We start from the raw sequence: 24,918 nt of genomic DNA, 5'->3' as shown, positions 1-24,918 counted from the left end.
ATTAGATTGACACCTGATCCAGAATCACAAGATGAGAAAAAGAGGGAGACCCAAGCAAAGAAGAAAGCCTGAAGGGAGGCCACTCTCTATAGTGTAGCACAGTCAGAGAAACTAACTGCTGAGAGTGGGGAAGTGAGTCAAAGTGCCATTCCTCCCAACCCGAGTCCCCAGCTATGTGTTTTCTGGTCCTGTGAGGACCAAGTTAGAGCATCAACTCAAGTTAGAGCATCAGCATCATTATCATCACAACAGGGCAGGCCAAGGTAAAAGATCCTGCACCTATAATGATAGTGAAGGCCCCATGACTGGCAAATGCCTATACAGGCATGTTTAGTGATCTAGAATCCTTGGCCTCTGTTTATGGACTCTCAAAGGAGAGACTATAAGATGGGAAAAGGACATGGAATTTGAGAAGTTTTCCTCTCTCTCTCTCTCTCTCTCTCTCTCTCTCTCTCTCTCTCTCCCTCCCCCTCCCCCTCTTTCCCTCTCTCCCTCTCCCCCTCCCCCTCCTCCCCTCCCTCCCTCTCCCTCTCCCCCCCTCCTCCCCTCCCTCCCTCTCCCTCTCCCCCCCTCTCATTTCCCAAATGTCTGCAGTTCCATTAGCTGCTATGAGTCTTGTTCTCTATGTGTAAAATGATCCTCTTCACACGCCTCACACCGATGCAGTAAAGATCAGCAAGGGAATACTTGTGGAAGTACTTTATTAACCACGATGAGGAAGATCAATATCCCTGTGCTATAAATATGATCTCTGTCATTCCTAGTCAACACTTTCTTGTTTGAAGAGGTGTTCATTCCTCATCATATTTAACCAAGCAAATTGCAAATACATAATTATCTTCTTGAGCTATCAATAACTGGCTGAAGTAAAAGGTTCAATTTCAAAAGCTCTTTATACTGAAAATCTTTTTTCCTTTACCACTGTGGGGCCCTAATATCACCAAGACCTTGGAGGATAGCTCTAGTCCAGGAGAACAGACCTAAATTATGGAATATTTTCATTTATTTCTTCTTTATTAAAAAAAACAGACTGTCTTTAACTGGGATGAACTAGAGCTGATTTGAACTGAGAATATTGTAAAAAATAGTTGTTAAGCAAGTATTTTTACCCTTCATGTCTTCCATTCTCAAATGCCATGAAAATTCACATTGGTTGAGACTGGAAGGAGAGTGAAGAAACTATGAATAAATGAGTAAAAAAAATTCACTTTCTTCTATAAACACCAACACTGTATATATATTTATATTTCTAAGTATCTGTCTGGACAATTTAATGCAAAGATTTAGTATATCTAAAGCCTGTTCTTCTCTAATGAAAGACAAAAAGGGAGTGGTTTTGGAGGAGAAGGAAGGTGGAGAGGAACCGAGAGGAGTAGAGAGAGGGGAAACTTCAATGAGTACATATTTTTGAGAAAAGAATCTATTTTACTACAAGGAAAAAGGAAAACATATATTTGAATAATTTTCAAATATATATTTTTATAGTTCATATTATGTAAACATATATGTTTATATGTATGTATATATATATGTGTGTGTATACACACAATGTTTAACACATGTGTTCACACACACACACACACACACACACACACACACACACACACACACACATATATATATATACATGTTAAACATGTTTCCACTAAAGGGAAGAGGAAGACAACTCTCCTCTCCCCCTCTCCCTCCTTGTCCTTTGCCTGGGCTACAAATTAAATTTGACTAGACCGTTTAAAAGGATAACTATGCTTAGTCACACACATTCACACAGGAACTCACAAAAATGTGTGATTCAAAGGACAACTGACTAAAGCTTAGATAGCACTGTGGAATCACAGACAGGAGGCAGGCTTGGGGCTTCCTGGAAGAGCCTGGAGACAAGGCAGGGGAGGTAGACAGGAAATGCATTGAGAATAAGTACTTCCTGTTTGTACAGAAAAACAAAACAAAACAAAACATTGTCTCTGCTCTGCCTCATCTGGGTACAGATACAAACAGTAATATAGATTTTCATCTTTATAGAAAGGCACCTACTCAAACTATGCGTATTTTTATAGTTTCCTGAAATAATCTTTAGCCTATAAAGAAGCATATTTTTGTAGCAATATTTTGGGATAGTGCCGGAAGCCAACCCAGCCAGGAGTGGTTTCAAGTGAGACACAGCATAGGGAGCAGCTTTGAAGACTGATGGTCTCTGGCCTTTTTAACTCTAACTATACTGAATATTTGCTGATAACTTCTAACACATCCTTAAAACTTTCTTGCTTATTCTATGATTAAAACCTACTGGCTTCTTTTCTTTTTGTTCTGTGTTTTATAAGATTATAACTCTCCGTGCTTTATAACTTTAAACTCTTTATGCTTAAATACATTCTAGGAAAACTTAATTCTTACTGTTTTGTGCTAAAACAATTCTTTCTTACTCTTCTGTGATTTATTAAGCACAGAAATCTTAACCCTTACTCTCCTGTTCTTCAATAAGCACTGGGGACATGTAACTCTTTATTAGCTATTACTAGTGCTTTCTTGAGTACTAATATCTTATGTATGTATGTGTGAATGGGTGTATGTATGTCCCTCAACAGTAGGGAATTAGGTAAAGGAATTTATTGCTAGTGTTCCTTTTTCATGTCCAGGCAGCCAGAAATCTCTCTGGGTAGGCTGTTTAATTGTTTGTAAACCAGAGAGGAAGGAAAGGAAAAAAAAAATCAAAATGCTTAATACAGACAAGTATCCACAGACACATATATATTCAATTCATACACTCACACTCTCACACTTTGGCCAGGTCCAACCAACTGTCATTATCAACTCCACAAGTATTCATGTATATACACACACACACACACACACACACTCACACTCACACTCATACACATACATACATACACATACATACATACATACATACATACACATACATACATACATACACATACATACATACACATACATACATACATACACATACATACACACATACATACATACATACACATACATACATACACATACATACATACATACATACACATACATACATACAGGCAAACAGACATATACATTTGAATGGATGGCTAAGTGGGATAGAACTCTCCAAGCCAAACCATCCCACCGACAACTTTATTTCCTTTCTCTGGTCCTTCTATATATTGTTATACAAAAACTTCTCTAGATATTTGCCTCAGAGATGAAATGATAGGCAAAATGGGAGTTACAGAAGGATGTTGATATTAATTTCAAAGCAATGTTTCATTCTATATACTCATTATAAGCTCAAAGCAACAGTTTTTACATGGCCTTGCCTTACCTTATCACAGGACACATCTGTGGCTTTTTCCTTGAAACTAAAATGTTTTTTCTTGAACATGAATTTGTCCAAATTTATATTTTAGTGTAATTATAAAAGTTTGTTGTTTCTCTTAATATGCAGCCTTTACTTACTATATGAGGAGTGGATACATTTTATTCTGGATTCTAAATTTATTACATCTTTCTAGCAAAGCAACTAAGACCATCTCTTAAAACTGTCTTTTTAAATTATTTAAATGAAATCAAGAACTCTATAGAATCATTAATTCATCTAAACACCATTAATTTATGAAGGTTCCTTTTGTTTATCTGCAGAATATCTGATCAGTAGGGTGGGATAATGCCCAGAAATTATTATATCGTTTTAATAATAAAAGGAAAGGCATATAAGCTGCAAGAAGCAATCCTGAGATGATGTCTCTTTCGAACCTTGCCATTGAACTCACCCATAGGAGACCATGCAAAAACGGAGGCTCATGCCCAGGAAGGCCATCTGCTAGCCTTAGCTTAACTTAATATGGTTCCTGACAGGATGATATGTTCCAAGACTCAACCCCATTTTTGAAATTAGAGAACCATGAGGTGTAGGTGAACTTTGACAAAGGATAAATATGTCTCAGTTACACTACAATAATTGAAATATAACCCAACATGTACATGCCCATCTTTAGCTTCTTTCTCAAAGTAGCTTTATCTCTCTGACTTTTGGACAAGCACACTCTGCTCATTTTACTCATAGCCTATTACAATCAATTCTTTTGTCTGGTTGTATTAGTTTTCTGTCCCTTTATTAGTATACAAATTTAAGATATCTTAGTTTGAAGCATTCTTCCTCATTTCCTTTAACCATGTATTTTATGTGATCTAGTTGGTTTTTTGTTTGGTTTGGTTGGTTGTTTTTTTTTTTTTTTTTTTTTTTTTTGTTGTTGTTGTTGTTGTTTTTTCGAGACAGGGTTTCTCTGTAGCCCTGGCTGTCCTGGAACTCACTTTGTAAACTAGGCTGGCCTCGAACTCAGAAATCCACCTGCCTCTGCCTCCCAAGTGCTGGGATTAAAGGCGTGCACCACCACGCCTGGCCAGAGATCTAGTTTTTAATGCACAGGCTTAGTTGCCATTGAATGAAGACAATACATAGCATATTAACCCCAAAGTTTCCTCTGAATTGCAGGATTATTTTTAAAACTTTCATTTGCTGATTGATTTAAGGTATAATTTTGTTTTGTTTCCTTGCACGTCTATACACCATGTCTGTGTGTGATGCCTTAAGAGGTCAGAAACGGTCATCTTTCCCCCTGGAACTGAAGTTATAATTGATTGTTAGTCACCATGTAAGTGCTAGGAATTAAACGCAGGGATCTTGAAAAGAGCATCTAGTAGTGTTCTTCACTGTGGAGACATCTCCCCTGCTTCATGAGTTGTAGGATGCTAAAGCCACTGCCAGAGCAACAGTCAGCTTGGATGCTCTTGTGGTCCTCAAGCACCACGACTTGAAAACGCCCAATTGTCAGCATCTGTCAGTGATCCCTGTTGTAGAACTTAAGATCATTCATTCAATTATGTCACATACATCCCTTCATACTCTTATGAATTCCGGTGCCAGACACTGCCTTTTATGTTTAGAATAGCATCAAATAAAACATGAAAATTCCCATCTACATGAAGGGAAATAATTCTCTTTGTTCACATTCATATCTATATGCCCCACATCCATCAAGCTCCACCATCTTTACCACCTAGTGGTCCTTAAATCTTTGCATTTTGTTACAGCACAAGCACCAGCTAGTCTAAATTGCTGTCAGCTTTCACTTGCACCATTACCAAAATAGCCTCCCAGCTGGTCTCTCTTTCTTATTCATATCTCTATCTATAATCACTCTTCCTGTAGCCAAAACGATCTTTACAAAAAAGTAGTCACATCATGCATTTTTCTTGTCCAAACAATTCTCCATTGCATTTAAATTAATGCACAAAATAAGGGTAGTTCATAAAATTCTGCATTACCTGACCAATCATTAATACATACAACCTATTTTTTTATAATAAGTCACAAAGAAATTTATTCTAAAACTAATTTTCTCCTTCTCCGTATGTTGTGCCTCAGCCACACCAACCTGATCAAATTTTCTGGAGAACACAGTTCATTCACCGTAACACTTAGTAGGTGCTGATTCTCCTACAGAGGAGGTTGTTCAGCTCCATCTCCACACCTCTGTAACAAATCAAACCACTACATTTCACAACTGAATTGTCTCCTGCGTGGTGGTTCTTGAGGCCTTATGCTGGTGATAAAGATACATCTCTGCAGGCAAAAGGTTAATCCCAATGAACCTATTGAATATAATGCAAATTAAAAATCCACTTAAAACCATGAGTCTTTATTATAAGACTTTTTATAAATTAGCTTCTACTATCTTAAAAATAGTCAGAACACTTACATTAGCCTATAATTGGTCAAAATCACCCACTACAAACCAATTTTATAGTAAAATAGTGAATATCTTTTGAAACCTATTGCATGCGTTACTGAAAGTGAAAAGGCAGAATAATAGCATAGATACAATTTTGTATCATTGGTTTGTGTTTGTGTGTTTTTGCTTTTGACCCAAAGTCCTCAATTTGCTATGTACACTATGCTGGCCTCAAACTCATGTAGATCCATTTTTTTTTCCTAGTTTCCCAAGTGCTCAGAGTAAAGGTATTTGCCACCAGTCACTACAGTTTCTGTACCCCTATCAAAGTGTAAACTTCTAAACTCAACCACTATAAGGTGAAAATTTTCATATTCAGTGTAGGGAGATAATGTTTTGCTTTTATAAAGTACTTGAAAATTATAATAGAATAACTATAACACAGTAAAGAGATCTAGGTCTTCCCTCACAAAATAAATGGAAAATGTAGTAAATACAGCAAACGCTTCTGCAAAAATCCCAGAGACCAGTTAAAATAGGAAGTCCTTGCATCTCATACAAGGATAAGCAAATGAAATCAGCTGATTATGGAAATGCATGGGACTCCCAACTGTGTCATCAGATCCCTTGCCCTGTAGTCAGAGCCATATACTCCTCCTTCCCGGAGAAAGGGAGATGCTGACACTAGGTTCTACCTTGACTGTATGGACTAGAATTGGGGCTGTAAGTTGAGCATGTCTGGGAATGGTTAATTAAATGTATACAGGAGTAGGCAGTACCACTGATGTACAACAAGATAGAGTGCCAGGAACATTATTCAATCCACTACCCATGCTGTCACAATAGTACATAGAAGCAACAGCATGTACCTCCTGTGAAGAAATGGGCAATTCTTTTCCAGTGAGCTGAAATACACTAAGCCAGATAAATAAAATGCTTCCAGAAGTGGCTTGCTAAACCTATAGAATATACAGCCAAGCTAAGTAGAGAAAGTCTTCCAAGTATGAAACCTGACTGTAAAATCAGGGAGCCCAAATTTCAAATAATCTGATACATAAAAAATCGGTCATATTTTTATTTATTTATTTATTTATTTATTTATTTATTTATATTAGATATTTTCTTTATATACATTTCAAATGCTATTCTGAAAATTCCCTATACCCTGCCACCGCCCTGCTCCCCTACCCTCCCACTCCTGCTTCTTGGTCCTGGCATTCCCCTATACTGGAGCATATAAAGTTTGCAATACCAAGGGGCCTCTCTTCCCAATGATGGTCAACTAGGCCATCTTCTGCTACATATACAGCTGGAGAAATGAGCTTTGGGGGTACTGGTTAGTTCATATTGTTGTTCTACCTATAGGGTTGCAGACCTCTTCAGCTCCTTGGGTGCTCTCTCTAGCTTCTCCATTGGGGCCCTGTGATCCATTTTATAGATGACTGTGAGCATCCACTTCTGTATTTGCCAGGCAATGGCATAGCCTCATACAAGACAGCTATACCAGGGTCCCTTCATCAAAATCTTGCTGGCATATGCAATAGTGTCTGGGTTTGGTGGTTGATTATGGGATGGATCCCCCAGTGGGGTAGTCTCTGGATAGTCCATCCTTTTGTCTTAGCTCCAAACTTTGTCTCTGTAACTCCTTTCATGGGTATCTTGTTCCCTATTCTAAGGAGGAACGAAGTATCCACCCATTGGTCTTCCCTCTTCTTGATTTTCTTGTGTTTTGCAAATTGTATCTTGGGTGTTTTATGTTTCTGGACTAATATCCACTTATCAGTGAGTGCATATCTAATGACTTCTCCATTGCTGGTGGGATTGCAAGCTTGTACAACCACTCTGGAAGTCAGACTGGGGGTTCCTCAGAAAATTGGACATAATACTACCAGAAGATCCAGCAATAACTCTCCTGGGCATATACCCAGAAGAAGTTCCAACTGGCAATAAGAAAACATGCTCCACTATGTTCATAGCAGCCTTATTTATAATAGCCAGAAGCTGGAAAGACCCCCAGATGTCCCTTAACAGAGGAATGGATACAGAAAATGTGGAACGTTTACACAATGGAGTACTACTCAGGTATTAAAAACAATGAATTTATGAAATTCTTAGACAAATGGATGTATCTAGAGGATATCATCCTTAGTGAGGTAACCCAATCACCAAAGAGGTCATAGCATATTTAACAAAATGAATTCACAGCCCAGAAACCTAAGAGAGAAAAAGTAACGGAGCTAAGAATCAAGATTCAATTACAAAGATGCCCAGTATATTAAATGAATAAACAGATAAAACCAGAAAAATATGCATAAACAAATCAAGACTCCTAAGACGGGTAGAAATGTGAAGAAGAATCAGCCAGAAACACCATTCTAACAATCCAGTTTTTGAGTTGAGCAGTACAAACCAGAAAATCCCAGACACCATCAAAATGCCAGGAGAAAATAGAGCAGAGTGGCACACATAATTTACTTAAGTAAACAATTGTCAGATCTTTCCTACATCTTAGAAGAAACGGACTTATAAGTTCAAGAAGCTCAGAAAATGTTCACTATGATAAATAAAACAAGACAACATGTAAGTCTCGTTAATGCAATGAGAATGAAGCTAAAAATCAGAGAGAGAGAAATGACTTACCATTAACTTACACATAGAGTTCTTAATAGGACTATCAGATGCTGGCAGAGATAATATATTAAAAGTACAAAAAAAGGAGAAAACATCCATTCAATAATTCTCTATCTAGCAAAAATATTCTTCAGGATGAAGAAATTAAGACATAAAAAAGTTTTAATACCATAATTGTTTTATAAGAAAATTCTGGAGAAATTCTTAATGGAGTAAAACCAAGAAAAAAATCACACATAATATATAAGTTTCTGATAGAAACATAATATACATGCTTAAAATACAAATATGGTATATACATAAATAGATATATAGAAAAATATATAAACAAATAGTTTTCAATACAAATGTGTAAAATATCACGTAAGTTTTACCATTAATAGCAATGTGGGTGGGAGTACAACTTAAAAGAAGTAGAATTTCATGAGTAATTGATACTAACTGTCAGGGAAGAGTATGACCATGCTACTATGAAGTATTTAATAACATTTCAATATATCTAGAAAGATTATATATATATATATATATATATATATATATATATATATATATATGAACAGAAAGATGAGAAACTAATCAAAATAAACATCTACAAAAATTAGTAAGATGGGCCTGTAGTGATGATAACTCAGTGGTAAAGAGCACTAGCTGCTCTTCCAGAGGACCTAGGTTCAGTTCCTAGCACCGACATGGTGGCTCTCAATCATCTCCAGCACTTGAGGATCTGATGCCCTGTTCTGTTTTCCATAGGCATCATGTGCACATGTGGTTTACAGTTACACATGCAAGAAAAACACCCTGAACTTAAAAATGAACATAAAATGAATTTAATTAATGAGACATAAAAATTGTAAGAACAAAGGAAAGTATTTAAAAAAGGGCAGAAAACAAAAATTCAATTATAAGTAATCCTATGCCAGTAGTTTCTTTAACTATATACACATTAAACACACCAGTTAATGTAAAATAATGGTGACAAGAAACAAGAATACTACACAGTGATCAAAGGAAGACACAACTTTAAGAAAACATGCACTTAACAATACAGCTCTCACTATTTCAAAGATTGACAGAAATAATGAGGAAATGGGTAACAATACAAAAAAACCAATGTAGCCTATTTCAATATCCCTTTGGAAAGTCTGTATAGACTAACCAAACAGGAGCTGTGCTGGAGGGGAGATGAGTCACATCATAGATGAAACAACCTGGAGGGGACACAAAAGAAACAAACCAACAGAACAAAACAGCATTTGATGCAGCAGAATACACAGGTTTACTGGTTCACACACGACTTCCTAAAATAGTACACTGGGGAAGTCAGAAAAGGAGTGCTACCAGTTTAAGGTATTATAATCTTATTAAGTTTTTTGTTTGTTTTTTGTTTTGTTTTCTAGAAATGAGAAACTAGCTATGGAAAGAAAATAGGGAAATCCTTAAAGAGATGGAAATCAAGCATCCTCTTACATAATCTATTTCAAAGCATGAGTCAGAAAAAAAACCCAGAGCACCTGGAGACAAATGGAAATGGAAAAGAGTTTGTGAACCAGGAGGACACAGAGTAAAACGGTACCAAAGGGAAGCTCACCGTGGTAAATACTTGAAAAAAAAAATCAACAGGCAGCGTCTCCTCTCAAGGAACTGGAATAGGAAGGCCAAACTGAACTTTAATCTAGCAGAAGTAAACAATACAAATAAGATAAATAGTGAGCCAGTAATTGATCAACGAAATTAAGAGTGTGCACTTTTTAAAAATTAATTTATTTTTACACTCCATATTCCATTTCCCTTCCCCCACCCCATCCACTCTCTGCTCCACATCCCATGCCTCCTCTCTAACTCCCACACCTCCACACGTAGATGGCTCCACCCGCCCACCCCACCTGACCTCTAAACTCCCTATGGCCTCCATTATCTTGAGGGTTAGGTACATCATCTCTGAGTGAACACAGACCTGAAGTCCTCTACTGTATGTGTGTTGGGAGCCTCATATCAGTTGGTGTATGCTGTCTGTTTGGTGGTCCAGTGTTTGAGAGATCTCAGGGATCGAGATTAATTGAAACTACTGGTCCTCCTACAGGACCGCCCTTTTCTTCAACTTCTTCCAGCCTTCCCTAATTCAAAAAACAGGGCTCACCTGCTTCTGTCCACTGGTTGGATGCAAACATCTGCATCTAACTCTTTCTGCTGCTTGTTGGGTCTTTCAGAGGGTAGTCATGATAGGTGCCTTTTTGTGAGCACTCCATAGCCTCAGTGATGGTGTCAGGCCTTGGGACCTCCCCTTGAGCTGGATCCCACTTTGGTCCTGTCACTGGACCTTCTTTGCCTCAAGCTCCTCTCCATCTCCATCCCTGTATTTCTTTCAGGCAGGAAAAATTATGGGTCAGAGTTGTGACCGTGGAATGGCAACCCCAGCCCTCACTTTATGTCCTGTCTTCCTGCTGGGGGTGGGCTCTATAATTTCCCTCTCCTTACTGTCGGGCATTTTATTTCAAGTCTCTCCCTTTGATTCCTGAGAGTCTCTTACCTCCCGGGTTTCTGGTACATCATGAACTATTCACATTAAATGTGAAAAAAAGTTCTGCAACACTCGAATAGCAACATACATCCTATTTTAAACTATGCAAGATACACAAATACAATATGATATAAAATCATAATAAAAAAATACAATATGATATAATGCAGTGGCAGCAGGAGTAAGGGGGACCTGGTGGGCCCATACAAAGATATCCACCTGAGAAATCATGGCATGGGACAGTCCTGATATAAAGAAGTGTTACTGGAGGAATGTAAGTGAGCAGGGACCTGGAGAATGGGTAGAGCCAGAGAAAGGCTGGAACAGAGAAGTACAGAAAGGAAGGAAGAGAGGAAGAAAGGCCAGGGACATGTGGTGTGCAGGTTTGTATACTCTTGGGCCAGGGAGTGGCACTATTGGAGGTGTGGCCTTGTTGGAGCAGGTATGTCCCTCTCAGTGTGGGCCTTTATACCTTAGCCCTAGCTGCCTGCAAGTGAGTATTCTGATATCAGCCTTCAGATGAAGATGTAGAACTCTCAGTTCTGCTGCACCATTCCTGCCTGAACTCTGCCATGCTCCTGTCTTGATGATAATGAATAGAATCTCTGACTTGCCAGCCAGACACAATTATATTGTCCTTTATAAGACTTGAATTGTTCAGGGTATCTGTTCACAGCAGTAAAACCCTAAGACATGTGGAACAGAGGTGAAGGTAAGGGAAAGAGAGAGGGACAAGATGGAGCGTAGCAGGGTAGCAAGCAGTCCTTTTATATGCTGTTGCACCTGGCTAACACAGTGGTCCTGGTAATAATGGTGGTAGGTGATGACACAAGCTATGTAGATAACTGTTGGGTGGAGCCTAGAGGAATAAATTGTCTGTAAGCCAATAGTAACTGCAAAAGCTGGGCAACTTATAAGAAAACAAATATTGATTTTTTTATATTCTGGGGACTATGAAGTTCAAAATGAAGGCACCAGGAGTTTTTTTCAGGAATAGAAGAACCTTTCCAGATTATAGATAGTGCTATCTCTACCTATAATAGCAGAAAGAATTAATAGCTCACTAGTGTCTCTTTTATGAGAATTCCAATCTCAGCATGAATGCTTTTTACTCATGAGCTAATTATTTTTTCTTATAATACTATCATTTTCAATGACCAATTTCAACATTTGATTATCAGGACATATAGACCTCAAATAAGCATTTCTCTAAAGAACATATGACAATGGCCACTGAGAATCTAAAAAAAAATGCACACTGTCCCTAAATATTAGAGAAATGAACATAAAGAACCATGGTGAGATATCATTTCACTTTCCTCAGTATGGCCAATGCCATTCTCTTAGATTTCCTTGATTATTAAGGCCTTGATACTTCAAAAGAGCACATTATAGGTTTGGTTTTTGTTGGGTTGTTTGTTTTCCATCTCTTTGAGTTTACCTCTCTGTTGGAAATATTATAAATACTGAAGAGAGTGACAAGAGAGATAAAGTGTTAATTTTTTAAATTATCTTTCCACAAGAGTACCCAGGTATGGCATAATGTGTGTCTGTGGAACCAGGAAGCTCACTAGCCTGGGGGGTAAACAGGAAGTGAGCCAATGGCTGGCTGTATGTCCTAGAGAAGAAAAACTCCAATTCTTGATGGCCATGACCCACAGTATCTTTTCCTACTGTTGGAAGTAAATAGCTGATGGGGTGTTGGGGCTCTGACCAGCCAAAGAACAAAAAGAAGAAAGTTTACCCTGTGGAGCTGTCTTCAAGCTGTAAAGAGAGCTTCAGGTTTTTTGGATTCATCACATGGGGTTGGGTGTAAACAGATGCTGGGTATGGCCACCAACTCTAATCAGCCAAAGGAGAAAATGAAAGATATTTGGACTGAAAGTCTGCCTGTGAACTGCATAGAAAGCTTTGGGAGTTTGGGGTAGTCATCACTCATGTTGGGTAGACTTTCTGATTATACATTGGTTTCTAAGTTACCTCTGCCCCCCCTTTAAGTAACTCCGCACCCATCCTTCAGCTTGTAACCCCAATTAAAAACAAAAAAGCAAGCAAACAAAAAACTGGTTCCTAACATGGAAGGGAGAAATCCCAGAGGACCCAATCTAAAGACAAAGTGCTACAGACAAATTAGGAATGCTGAACACTTGAGATATAGTCTTCCCCAAGGATGAGCCCTGGATTGATTACTCAATACCAAATGTGGAACACTGAAATCTTACATAGTCAAGTGACACTAAATAGACTGAACAGCTTATATCTAACAACTGAAAAAATAAAAAATAAAAATAAAATAAAATAAAATAAAGAGGCCATGGTTTTGAACTGGAATAAGGAGGGAGGACACGTAAAAGGGGTTGAAGACAGGGAAAGGGGAAAATATTAAAATTACATTTTAAGTTTAAATTTGTCTAAATAGTTTTTAAAAAAACTAATTTATTCACCAAATTGGACACTGATGCAATCATTATCTTGGTGTGCTGTGGGCTGTGGGCTGCATTCTGGAATTAGTTGGCATATATGTGTTGAGTTTCCCCTAGCAAAATCTATCACAAATCAGTATGCACTTTAAAGAATACACACATACATGTACATATATATTTGTCAGAAGCAATCTAGGAAAGGCTATGGCAAGCAAGTGAGTTTTCTGGAGATGGTCCACAATCTGGTATGGTTGTGATGGGTAAGTTCTGAGATTTAAAGCCTGAGAGACTTTAACCTACTTGTTGCTGGTATGACTTTTCCTGTCAGTATTAGATAGCCCAATGATTCCTGGGCATCAGTCCACCCTACTGGGAAAACATAAAAATTGTTGCTTTAAACTTATAATGAATTTATGAAGCTAATAACAGATAATGGATGCTTAGTCAGGTACTAGTCTTAATGGAAAGACATGTAAATAATTCTTCTGTAACTCTTTAAGTTTTATCAAACTATGATATGAATTATTGCATTCCACTTATTATGAACTTATAGAATGTAAGAATGTGCAAAAAACTATGTGTTCAATTATCCCAAGAAAGCATAAAAACCAAGAAATACAATAAAGCAATGATGTAGCCTTCTTTGGTTTCATCTAGTATGTATGTCTCTGTGTATGCCTGAATTTTCTCTTTTTTCCCCTTTCCTTTCCTTTCCTTTCCTTTCCTTTCCTTTCCTTTCCTTTCCTTTCCTTTCCTTTCCTTTCCTTTCCTTTCCTCTCCTCTCCTCTCCTCTCCTCTCCTCTCCTCTCCTCTCCTCTCCTCTCCTCTCCTCTCCTCTCCTCTCCTCTCCTCTCCTCTCCTCTCCTTTCTTTTCTTTTCTTTTCTTTTCTTTTCTTTTCTTTTTAGCTCAAGAATAGTTAACAACTTCGAGCCTGGCAAGCAAGGGGCTCTTGAGCCCTAGAGAAGAGTCCTAGTAACTAAGCCTTTTTTTTCTTAATCCCCTGCTGCTATCAACATAAATTAATCTCCAGAAATCAGCAGCTTTTAGCCCTAGAACAGTGAAGTGTCAAAGAAGATAATAGAATTACCAAAGGCAAATCTGCTTTTGCCCTGGTTACAACTGACTCCATACTTCGTTGCTGCTTTCCTCAGTTTACCCTTTTTCTTTCTGAATTCTAGCTGATTTAACTCAGCTCTACGGGCTCAGACTCCTCTCCACGCTGAAGATTGGATCTGTCTTCTCTCTCAACCTCTGAATTGCTCTCCTTGGTCTCGTACTAACTTTGACAATTTGTTCTAATCTTCTGGCTCCTTCTTATTCTCTAGCTGGTTCTGTCTTCATCTGTGTCTAGCTTGTTCTCTCTTCAACCTGTCTCGCTATAAGTGCTTTGGTAAAACTGCCTCCTCTCTTTCTCTGCACTGCCCCTCAAGTAGCTTCCCTTTTCTCTCCCTTCTTGTGAGAGTTAGGTGTATCTATTCTGTCAAATCGTTCTCTGATTCATCACTCCATTAGACACACCTTTCAATACCACTCAATTAGACATCACTTTCAAACAAGGGTGCTTCCTTCTACACACTAAATTGACCTTCCTTGTTTAGTATTAAACTGTGTAGTAAGAGTGTGTGCAATTGCTCCCAGCTAGAGCTTTTATTGGTGTGTGTTAAGACTGAACCACACAACTAGAAACAGGTATTTTCAGGAAACAACACAATCTTAAGGATCACAGTGTGATTAAATATCCTTTAATAGATGATGGATTGGCTTATGAAGTTAAAAAGAAGGTTTGAGAGTCTCTCAAAGATTATCAAAGGCTATGTGGGTAACATATTGGAATTAGAAACGGAGGCAAGTAAACCTTTACTTGACTGGGACATCAATGCTGTGTTAGGTAGGACTGAAAAATCAGCAATGACTAATAAAAGACCAGCATCACAGAGGTGAAATATTGTAGTTCCTCACAGTCAGCACACAGAAACTATGACCCAGGGTGGTCCAAGGTTACACCTTAAGCTAGAAACACAAATAGATGGCATATAAGTTTCCCACATGGTGTTGCTTTTTCAGGCATGAAAGGACAATGAAGAGTAGCTGATGCTTGGCACAATGTGTCAGGTTGGGATGGCTAAAAAGAGTTCAGAAAGTAAACTGAGAAGCCTCAGTTACAGCGAGAGGTTCCAGGAATGAGAGACTCATGAGAGAGACTGAGGCTTGGTACCATCTATCAAGAGGGCATAAAACCAATTATATAGTTTAAAATGTCCTCAGGTAATTCAGTGTATTACTTTAGTGTATCCTGTCATAGTTTACATAATATTTACTTTACTTTCTAACACAATAATTCAAATATAAAAATATAACCATAATTTAGCTGAAAACCAATTCAGAGGATGAAAAGGGATGCTAGTAATACTGGTCCATTATGCTAAAGAAGTTCAGTAATCAACTAAACAGAATAATTGAGAAAGAGGAGCATTTAGCCCACATAATGATTACATTTCAATTAAACAACAGAACATTGTGAAAGTGGATTAAGAAAAGATCCAACCATATGCTCTTTACCAAAAGCATACCTTAAACATAGAGCACAGATGGTCTTAAATGTTAGAGTAAAATGAAAAGAGTACAATAAATTAGAGAAGGCTAATGTGTTTATCCTCCAACATTGAAGCATGACTTAAGATACAAAGTATGCTACAGATGAAGGTCACATTGAATGAGAGCAAAAAACAAAACAAAACAAAACAAAACAACAAAAAAGCCCCAGCAGGTTAAGAAGATATGAGAAAGACTATTGCTCACACTTTCAGCACTCCTTAGTTGCCCATAGTTCTTTGTCTAGGGTTGAGGTATCTGAGTGTTTTCCACTGATGTCAGTATGTCCATTGGTTGTTTTCCTTGTGAGAGGTGGATTTAGGAAGCCATATTGGTGAGAATTCATGGGTATAGCTTTTCTAACATAACCTTCTCAAGATAGAGCACACCAATTCATTACTTTATAACACATGATCACCCCAGAATACATATAATACAAGCAACATTATAAAGGTTAAGCATATTATATTTATATATTTAATAAATTTATACACACATGCATATATATACATGTACACATATGCATATACTAATACACAAATATACACACACATACGATTAAAGAAAAAGAGGTCACAGGTTTTAAAGGGAACATAAGTGGCCACATGGGAGGAAAGGGAAGGGAACTAATGAAGTAATGATATTACAATGAAGTAATGATATTACAATCTCTGTGGTAGTTTTAATGAAAATAGCCCCCATGGGCTCATATATTTGAATGTTTCCTCAACAGGTACTAGTGCTATTTGAAAGGATTAGACAATATGAACTTGTTAGGAAATATATTTGTGAAGGTGGACTTTGATGCTTTCAAAAGCCTAATTCAGGCACCGTGTCTCTCTCTTCCGGTTGTTTGTGGATCTGGATGTAGAACTCTCAGTTCCTTCTCTAGTACCATGTCTTCCTGCATGCCACCATGCTTCCCACCATAAGGACAATGAATTAAACCTTGGAAAATGTAAGCAAGCCCCACGTTTAATGCTTTCCTCGGTAACAGTCATTGTACTGCCCCACATCTGCTCCTATTTGTTGCTGAATGAAGTCTCGCTGTTCTCTTTGATGACAGAATAGTAGGAGCAGGGGCTGTCCTTGGCTTTTTTGCCTATTTGTGCCACTCTTTTTCTCCTACTGAGTTTCTATGTCCAACTTTGATATGATGGTATGTTGTACTGGTTTCAATATCATGGGGCTAATAAATAATTCTGGAAATCAATACAGTAGTAGTTATTTTTTAACCAGCTATTACCCAAATAAAAGACACAAAGACCTTTGGAATTCTAGTAAGCTTCAAAACACTGGACCTGGGCAGATATCAACCCTCTAAGGTATTTTATCTGCTTTCATGCCTTGAATGCCAATATATTACTTGCCATATATTTTACTTGCACTGATCCTACTTCATCAGCCAAGCCCTCATGGTCCATATTATTCCAGGGTGACTTCCTTCTTTTTTCATCTCCTCTTTCTTTTGCGGGGGTTCATACCTGAGAACCCAAGCCTGGGAACGTTTGTCCTGCTTACCTATTTTCTGTCCAGCTCTTCTACAGAGCTACAGGCTCTCAGCAACTTTTATTAACTAATTAGGGAGGCAAGATTTATACAACAAATGCTTGCGCACATAAGAATCTGCTTGTCTTGGGCAACCAGATCTTGGGATACAGAATTAAACATTTGAATACAGAGCAACAGACCAAAACCCAGCAGTATGTGCCTTGTCTTATTGTAGTTTATTACAGCATATTTTGTTAAAGTCCCTGAGAAGTATGTTCTTTTCTGAGGGGAGATAGGAGGGCTGGGGGAGAAGGAGGGTTAATGGAAGCCAGGATATGAAAGGATTTAAGAAAGAAAGAAAGAAAGAAAGAAAGAAAGAAAGAAAGAAAGAAAGAAAGAAAGAAAGAAAGAAAGAGAGAGAAAGAATTGTCATGGTCATGTTGTGTCTTCTTAGCGGTAGAATATTGACTAAGATCATTTCGAAAACTGAAAGTATTAATATTAAAAATAAAAATATATAAAATAAAATATATATACTTCAAAATAAAGAAGACAGTAATATTCCCAACACATGTATGCAGCTAAGGCAGACACCAGTTTTCCTCCGTCTGAGTGCTAACACTGGTGAAGGTGATGCAGAATTCTCTAGCTGCATGGTAAGTATAGTGGTTAAGATTACGTATCAACTTGACAGACAGAATACTCAGATTAAATACTATTTAATTAGGGGTATGCAAAGATGTTTCCAGATAGAGTTAGGATCCTCCCCTTATTGGTCACAGGTCCTTAACTGTATTGAGTGTTGGAATAGAACAGAAAGCAAAGAAAAAAGGAATTCACTCCTTCATCTCCCTCACCATTGGCACTAAAATATCCCTCCCTCCTTCTGCCCTCAGAATGAAATTCACCTGTCTACATTCTCTGTTTTAAAGTCTTTGAACTCAAGTTTAACTGTATCACCCATTTTGATGAGTGTGTAGCTTACAGGTGGTAGATAGTGGGTTTTCTCAGTCACCATCTTTATGGGTAAAACAGATTCTAATATCAGATTTACCTATATCATCAAACAGATGCGATGGTACATGCCTGGCAACCCAGCACTTGGGAGATGGAAACAGGAAGCGTTCAGTAATTATCATCAGGCTCCAACTTCTCTAAGTCTACAAATGAAAAGCTGGGCTTAGTTTAGAGTGGACACTGACAGGGTAAACACTCCATATGTCTCAGAGACCTTGTAAAGTAGGATTCTGTTTGCCTGGGAAGGCCATTACTTTCTTACCTGCTCCTACAACCCCCCACCCCGCCTCCAATATCCAGAGCCAGTATCTAGTTCACTGTTAACTCAAAGTCTCCAACAGATCAGAGCCCCATGAGAGATTCCAGCTGTTCCAGCTATCCAGCCCTCGTTCAATGGCAGCATAACCCCATATAGCAGGCAGGACTCTCCCAATGGTTTTGTTATAGATTTTGCTTCTGTAGCCCTGAACATTGCCAGTCTGTTTCTCCATGGACCTTTTCTCTCTTCTCCTCTCTGTCTCTGAGGAGTAGCCAGGTCAGATTCCCCCAGATGCCTCTGTATGTTCTCTCTCCCTCCCCCTTACTCTTCTCTCTCATCTATAATAAAACTTTCCCACTAATAATAGAATGGTCTTGCCTGTTGTTCCCCCCACCCCCACCCCCTTTTTTTGAGACAGGATTTCTCTGTGTAGCCCTGGCTGTCCTGGAACTCACTGTGTAGACCAGGCTGGCCTCGAACTCAAAAATTCGCCTGCCTCTGCCTCCCAAGTGCTGGGATTAAAGGTGTGCATCACCATGCCCGGCATGCCTGTTGTTTCTTTACTGCAGCACCTTGCATACAATTCTTATATTTTTGGTTGTGAGCCTAGCCTTTAATGCCTGAGCCATCTCTCCAGCCCATACAATTCTTGAGAACATAGAAAAGCTGAAGTTGGTATAACTACAGGAGATCCTGTCTCAAAACAATAGATTTCATTTTGATATTTTCACGCTTGTGTAAACATGTTTTGATCACCTTCACTTCCTACTACATTTTTTCTCCTTTCCTCCCATTCTCTTCTGAAGTAATCACTCTTGCATTTATGTCATAAATATATGGGTATGTTCTGCTTTCTGAATATGAGAAAACATGTATTTGTCATAAGAGTCTAGCTTATTTCACTTAACATCATGACACAAATTCTATTCTATTATTTTTGTTTCCTTAAAATAAAACAATTCCATTATTGTTTGTAATTGGAAAAACCTCCACTGTATATTTAACACTCAGCAGTAGTATAAAAATATCCCTTCTTGGATTTCTTGGGCTTGCTTATGTATGAATATTATAAAATTGTTTAAATGAAAATTAAAACAAATTTTAATCTGATTTAAGTAAAATAGATTTTAGAGTCCTTGTGTTTCCATCTCAGAAGAACTCAAGAATGCTCACTGTTCCTTTTCCTGGATGATCTAGGTAGGCTAGAGTTAACCTGTTGACATCAGGTAGAAGCAATAGTTCTCAATCTAATACAGTGACATAATAACATGGAATTACTAATTCCAGTTTTAAATAGACACATTTTAAAAAATTAAAGCAAGAACATGGAGTTTACCCTAATATGATGGCTATCCTTGGTTGTTAACTTAACTACAACTGGAATTAGCTAAAACCTAAATGCTGGGTATGCCTGTGAGAGATTTTATCCTAATTAAATCATCTGAAATGAGAAAGACCTACTGTTTATTAAGTTCATTTTACATCCCAATTCTTCCCCAACTCCATGTCACCCTCTCCCCAATGGAAGCACCTCCTGGATATCCCCTGACTTGAGACATCAAGTCTCTGAGAGTCTAGGTGTATCCTCTTCCACTGAGTTAGGACAAGGTAGCCCAGCTAGAATAACCTATCCCACAGACAGGTAACAGCTTTTGGGATAGCCCCCTCTTGAGTTATTTGGGACACTCATGAAGTTGTTGGACCCACATGAAGACTGAGCTGCACATTTGCTTACATATATGCCAGGGGCCTAAATCCAGCCTGTGGATGCTCTTTGGTTGAGGGTACAGTCTCTGAAGGCCCCAAGGGCCCAGGCTAGTTGATTCTGTTGATCTTGCTGTGAAATTCCTACCCCTACTGGGGTGCTCAGTCCCTCCTCCACCTCTTCCATAAGAGTCACCAACTCCATCCACTGTTTGGCTGTGACTTTCTATATCCATCTGAGTCAGCTGCTGTGTGGAGCCTCTCAGAGGACAATCTTGCTAGGCTCCTGTCTACAAATATAGCAAAATATCATTAATAGTGTCAAAGACTGGTGCTTGCCAATGGCATGGGTCAATAGTTTGGAAGATTATTGGTTGACTAGTCCCTTAGGCTCTGATCCATCCCCTGTACCTACATTTCTTATAGACAGGATAGACTTGGGGTGGGTTTTGTGAATGGGTTGGTGTCCCTATCACTCCACTGGGGTTCCTGTCTGGCTACAAGTGGGGTAGCCTTTTCAGGTTCCATATCCTCAATAATGTGACTCTCAGCTGAGTTCACCCCATTGATTCTTAGGTGCCTCTCCTATCCCAGGTCTATGGCATGTTCTCGAGGTGCCTCCCTCCTCCCCACTCCCTCCAGTTGCAGATTGCCATTTATTCTCATGGTCATCTGGCCATTTCTCCTATCTTTCCACACACATGATCCTAAAGTGCCCCTCCATTTCTTTCCCCATCTGCTCTCCAACACTTTTCCCTCCCTCCATCTGCCTCATATGACTATTTTATTCCCCCTTCTAAATGAGGTTCAAGTATCCTCACTTGGGATTTCCTTGTTAACTTTTTTTGGGTCTGTGGAGTACAGTGTGGGTATTCTCTGCTTTGTGGCTGATACCCACTTATAAGTGAGCACATTCATGCCATGCATATGCTTTTGGGGAAAGACTTTCCTTTAATATAGATGTTTTATGGTGGGAAGATTCACCTTTAATCTGGGCCATACCTGCTGGCAGCCTACATAAAGGACATGAAAGAAGGATGCTTGACATCTTTGCCTGCTCAGCCTCATATTAGCTGGAAATTCTAGTCTGTAAGTTCTGTTCCTCTAGAACAGTAGTTCTCAACTTCCCTAATGCTGTGACCCTTTTACATAGTTCTTCATGTTATAGTCATCTCAAACCATAAAATTATCTTTTGTTGCTACTTCTTAATTGTAATATTGATACTGTTATGAATTGCAATGTAAAATATCTGTGTTTTCTGATGGTCTGTGATGCTCCAGGGAACCCTAACTAATATACCTTGCTCAGGGAATTATGCAGAAGAGGAGGCAGAAGTATTATAAGAGCCAGAGGGGATGGTTGATACCAAAGAAATGTTGTCTTTAGGACACAATAAGACTGATGCACATATGAACTCTTAGAGACTATGTCAGCATCCTTAGGACCTGCACAGATCCAAACCAGATAGGGTCACAGGGCTGATATGTGGACCAAGACACAGGCATGTGTCCCTAACCAAGAATCCATCCCCAATTAATAAGATTCACCTAAGAAAAATAGATTCTCCCTAGGAGTTTCTTTGGGTATAGAAACTAAACCACAATTAAGCACAGGCCCCATACCTAGAAGTAAATAGTCAATACAAAATGAACTCAAAGGTATTTTTGGAGATTTGTCATTCTCATGTTGCTTTGTTCAGTTTTTGTTTCATCTTACTGGCCTTTTGCATGTCTATTACCATCCCTGGTTTTGTGGTTTTGTGGTTTTACTTGGGTGTGTGTCTCTGCCTGTGTATGCATTTCTGATACATTTTTTGTTGTTGTTTCTTCTTTGTTGTTGTTAGTTTGTTCATTTTGTTTTATTTTTGATTTTTTTATTTGTTTTCTTGAGAGGATGGAGGGAGAAGATGTGGCATTGAAAGGATGGGGAAGTGGGTGAGGATTGGGGACAAGGTGAGGGAGGGAAAACTGTCATCAAAATACATTGTATAGAAATTATTTTCAATTAAAAATTAGCCTATATTGACCACTCATAAATGACCATATTTGATGACACATTTCCTTCAGGGCTCTTTATAAAAGAATAAGAGAGCTGAAAATGAAGTGAAGCCCCTTGTTTTATACCCCAAACCTAACTCAAGTGGAGCACCTTCTGGTTGATCCACTGCCAATTCTTTTTGTCCTCCTTCTTCCTTGGCACAAATAAGCAATGATGTGCAACCAGAATGGGCAGTTTTCTATGTTTTCACTTGCATCTCTATCCACACTTCATATTCCAAGCACTTTAAAATTTTTTAACGTACTAAATTTTATCAATTACTAATATATCTGAAATCAGCTTGAACTAGTTCAAGTTTTTCTTACTTTAGTAAAATATCTGAAATTGGGCAATTTCATAAAGGAATTTCATGTTGGCTCATTCAAAGGCCTGACCCAGCATTGAGGACAATGTTTGGTAATGATCTTGTGGCTGTCAAAGTTCCAAGGTGGCCTAGAGCTTCATAGAAAAGATAACAGTGTATGCATGAATACTTGAGTCTCTATCTTCCGATAAAGCCACCACAATCCAATCAGGAAGCTCCTTCCTCATGAACTTATTTAATCTTAATTACCTCATGGAAGTCCCCCAACACCATGGTCAGATTAACTTTCTACTCTCTTAAAACCTCTGAATGTGCATTACAAAATAATAGATAAATCCAGGAAAGATACCGAGCCTTGTCTAAAGCATAACACAGATTTATTTTCAAATGTTTCTCAACTAAAATATAATTACCTCACTTCATTCAGTTTCTTTCTTCCCTCCAACCCCTCACATATCCATCCTCTTCCACCTTCTCTCATTGATGGCCTCTTTTTCATTGATACACACACACACACACACACACACACACACACATACACACACAATATATAGATACAACCCACTATGTCCATTTTTGTTGCTTGTGTGTATGTGAATACAGGGCTGACTCCTTTGTATTGGATAGCCAATTAGGAGGCTCATCGCTGGGAGAGGCTAATTTTTCCTCTCTTATCAGTCATTAGTAGATTTAACCATTTTTGTATTAACAATTTATTGAGAGTGTCACTGTTCCTATCTTGTTTATGCAGTCATTTCTACAAGACACTCTTACAGCAGATCTCCTTGTCCTTTAGTTCTTAAAAACTCTCTGTTTTTCTTCTACTGTGTTCCTTGACACACTGATGCAGGGGTTGTATGGTATCCTTTGGTGGTGGACTTTGAAAGGTCAGTTGACCTCTGTATTTTGTGTAGCTTTAGGATACAGAGATGGTCTTCATTTACTGTAAAGAGAATCTTTTTAGATGAAGAGTGAGAGCTATACTCATCTCTGGGCATAAGATACATTTTAGAAAGCAGATAGCAATTGTGTTGGCCTTATAAGGCAGTGATATTGGATTCTCTCCTAAGACCTATGGCCTCACAAGTCTCAGGTAAATGAGTAGGTTTCTAATACCAGGTATGGTTTCCCTCTTGTTGGGTATGGATTAAATCCAATTAGACAGAGGCTGGTCACTGTGAATACATGAGTGCCACTACTGTACCTTTTGGGCTATTTTCTCATGCTGGTCATTGTTGTGATTCATACATATTACAGATGGATAGCACTAGCCATTTCCCCCTCCCTTAGTAGCTTGTATACTGCTCTCTGGTACTATATAAGCCACTCCACATAAAGAAGGTCTTTAGGTTTGATCCAGATCAAATCACCTGAGTCCTTTGTGCAAAGCGTGGTGATCTCAACAACAGGGACTTACTTTCACCCTCTGAGAGACAACCAAAGGCAATACCAGTAGCCCCAGTACTTTCTTAGACTACTCTAACCAACAACTCAAAAGGACGCTTCTCATGCTGGGCACTGGGATTTGTGTTAGTCTGTGGCTCTTGCTTATTATATTAATACACTTATACACATGCATATATATAACATGTATAATTTAGGTAAATATAAAATAACATGATTCCTTGAGGCTCTGTTGGTATTATTTTTCTCTCCTCTCTTTGCTTTTCTGTATGTGCCTTTCTTTCAGCTCCTCAGTTAAAGAACACCTCACTACTTGGATCTTGTGTGTGTGTGTGTGTGTGTGTGTGTGTGTGTGGTGTTGTAGCTTATACATGCAGCACAACCACTCCCTAATTCACTGAACCTCTGCTCCTGTTGTGCTAATTTGCTCCCTCCTATTCCTTCTTTTAGGTGGGCAGGTGAAGCTGTCCTTCTTTTTTCTATATTATTCACATTTTTCTCTGTGTTTATTTTTGAAGCTACATATTTATGTTATGTTAATAGTCTCTGTAATATACTGACTGACAAATTCTGAAAGCCAGAGAAGTCTACTTTAATGGCCATCTTAATGATCCCTTATTTGGATTTTCTGTAATTTTACATTTCAATTACACTGCATTTTTCTGTAAAGAAAAAAATGATTTTTTAAATTTGCCTTCTTTGCTTATGTTTAGATAATTTTTGGCCAGTATATATTTCTCCCACAGTTCTCCTTCCTGCTGACTTCTGCCTTTTCTGTTTGATACATTGTCTGTT

At 38.4% G+C, this 24,918-nt stretch overlaps 1 long non-coding RNA gene across 1 annotated transcript in view; it reads left to right on the top strand.

Moving 5' to 3' along the window:
• The first annotated feature begins 17,164 nt into the window (after positions 1–17,164).
• The window catches only part of Gm20319 (predicted gene, 20319), a 40,821-nt gene continuing 33,067 nt past the window's right edge, over positions 17,165–24,918 (top strand). The window contains exon 1 of the long non-coding RNA NR_105063.1: positions 17,165–17,210. This is a non-coding gene — a long non-coding RNA (predicted gene, 20319). The remainder of the gene's footprint in view (positions 17,211–24,918) is intronic.

The sequence above is a fragment of the Mus musculus genome, chromosome 16 (assembly GCF_000001635.26).
Source record: "Mus musculus strain C57BL/6J chromosome 16, GRCm38.p6 C57BL/6J".
Lineage (NCBI taxonomy): Eukaryota > Metazoa > Chordata > Mammalia > Rodentia > Muridae > Mus > Mus musculus.
The sequence above is the reverse complement of the archived record's forward strand: the minus strand, read 5'-3'. Positions and strand labels throughout refer to the sequence as shown.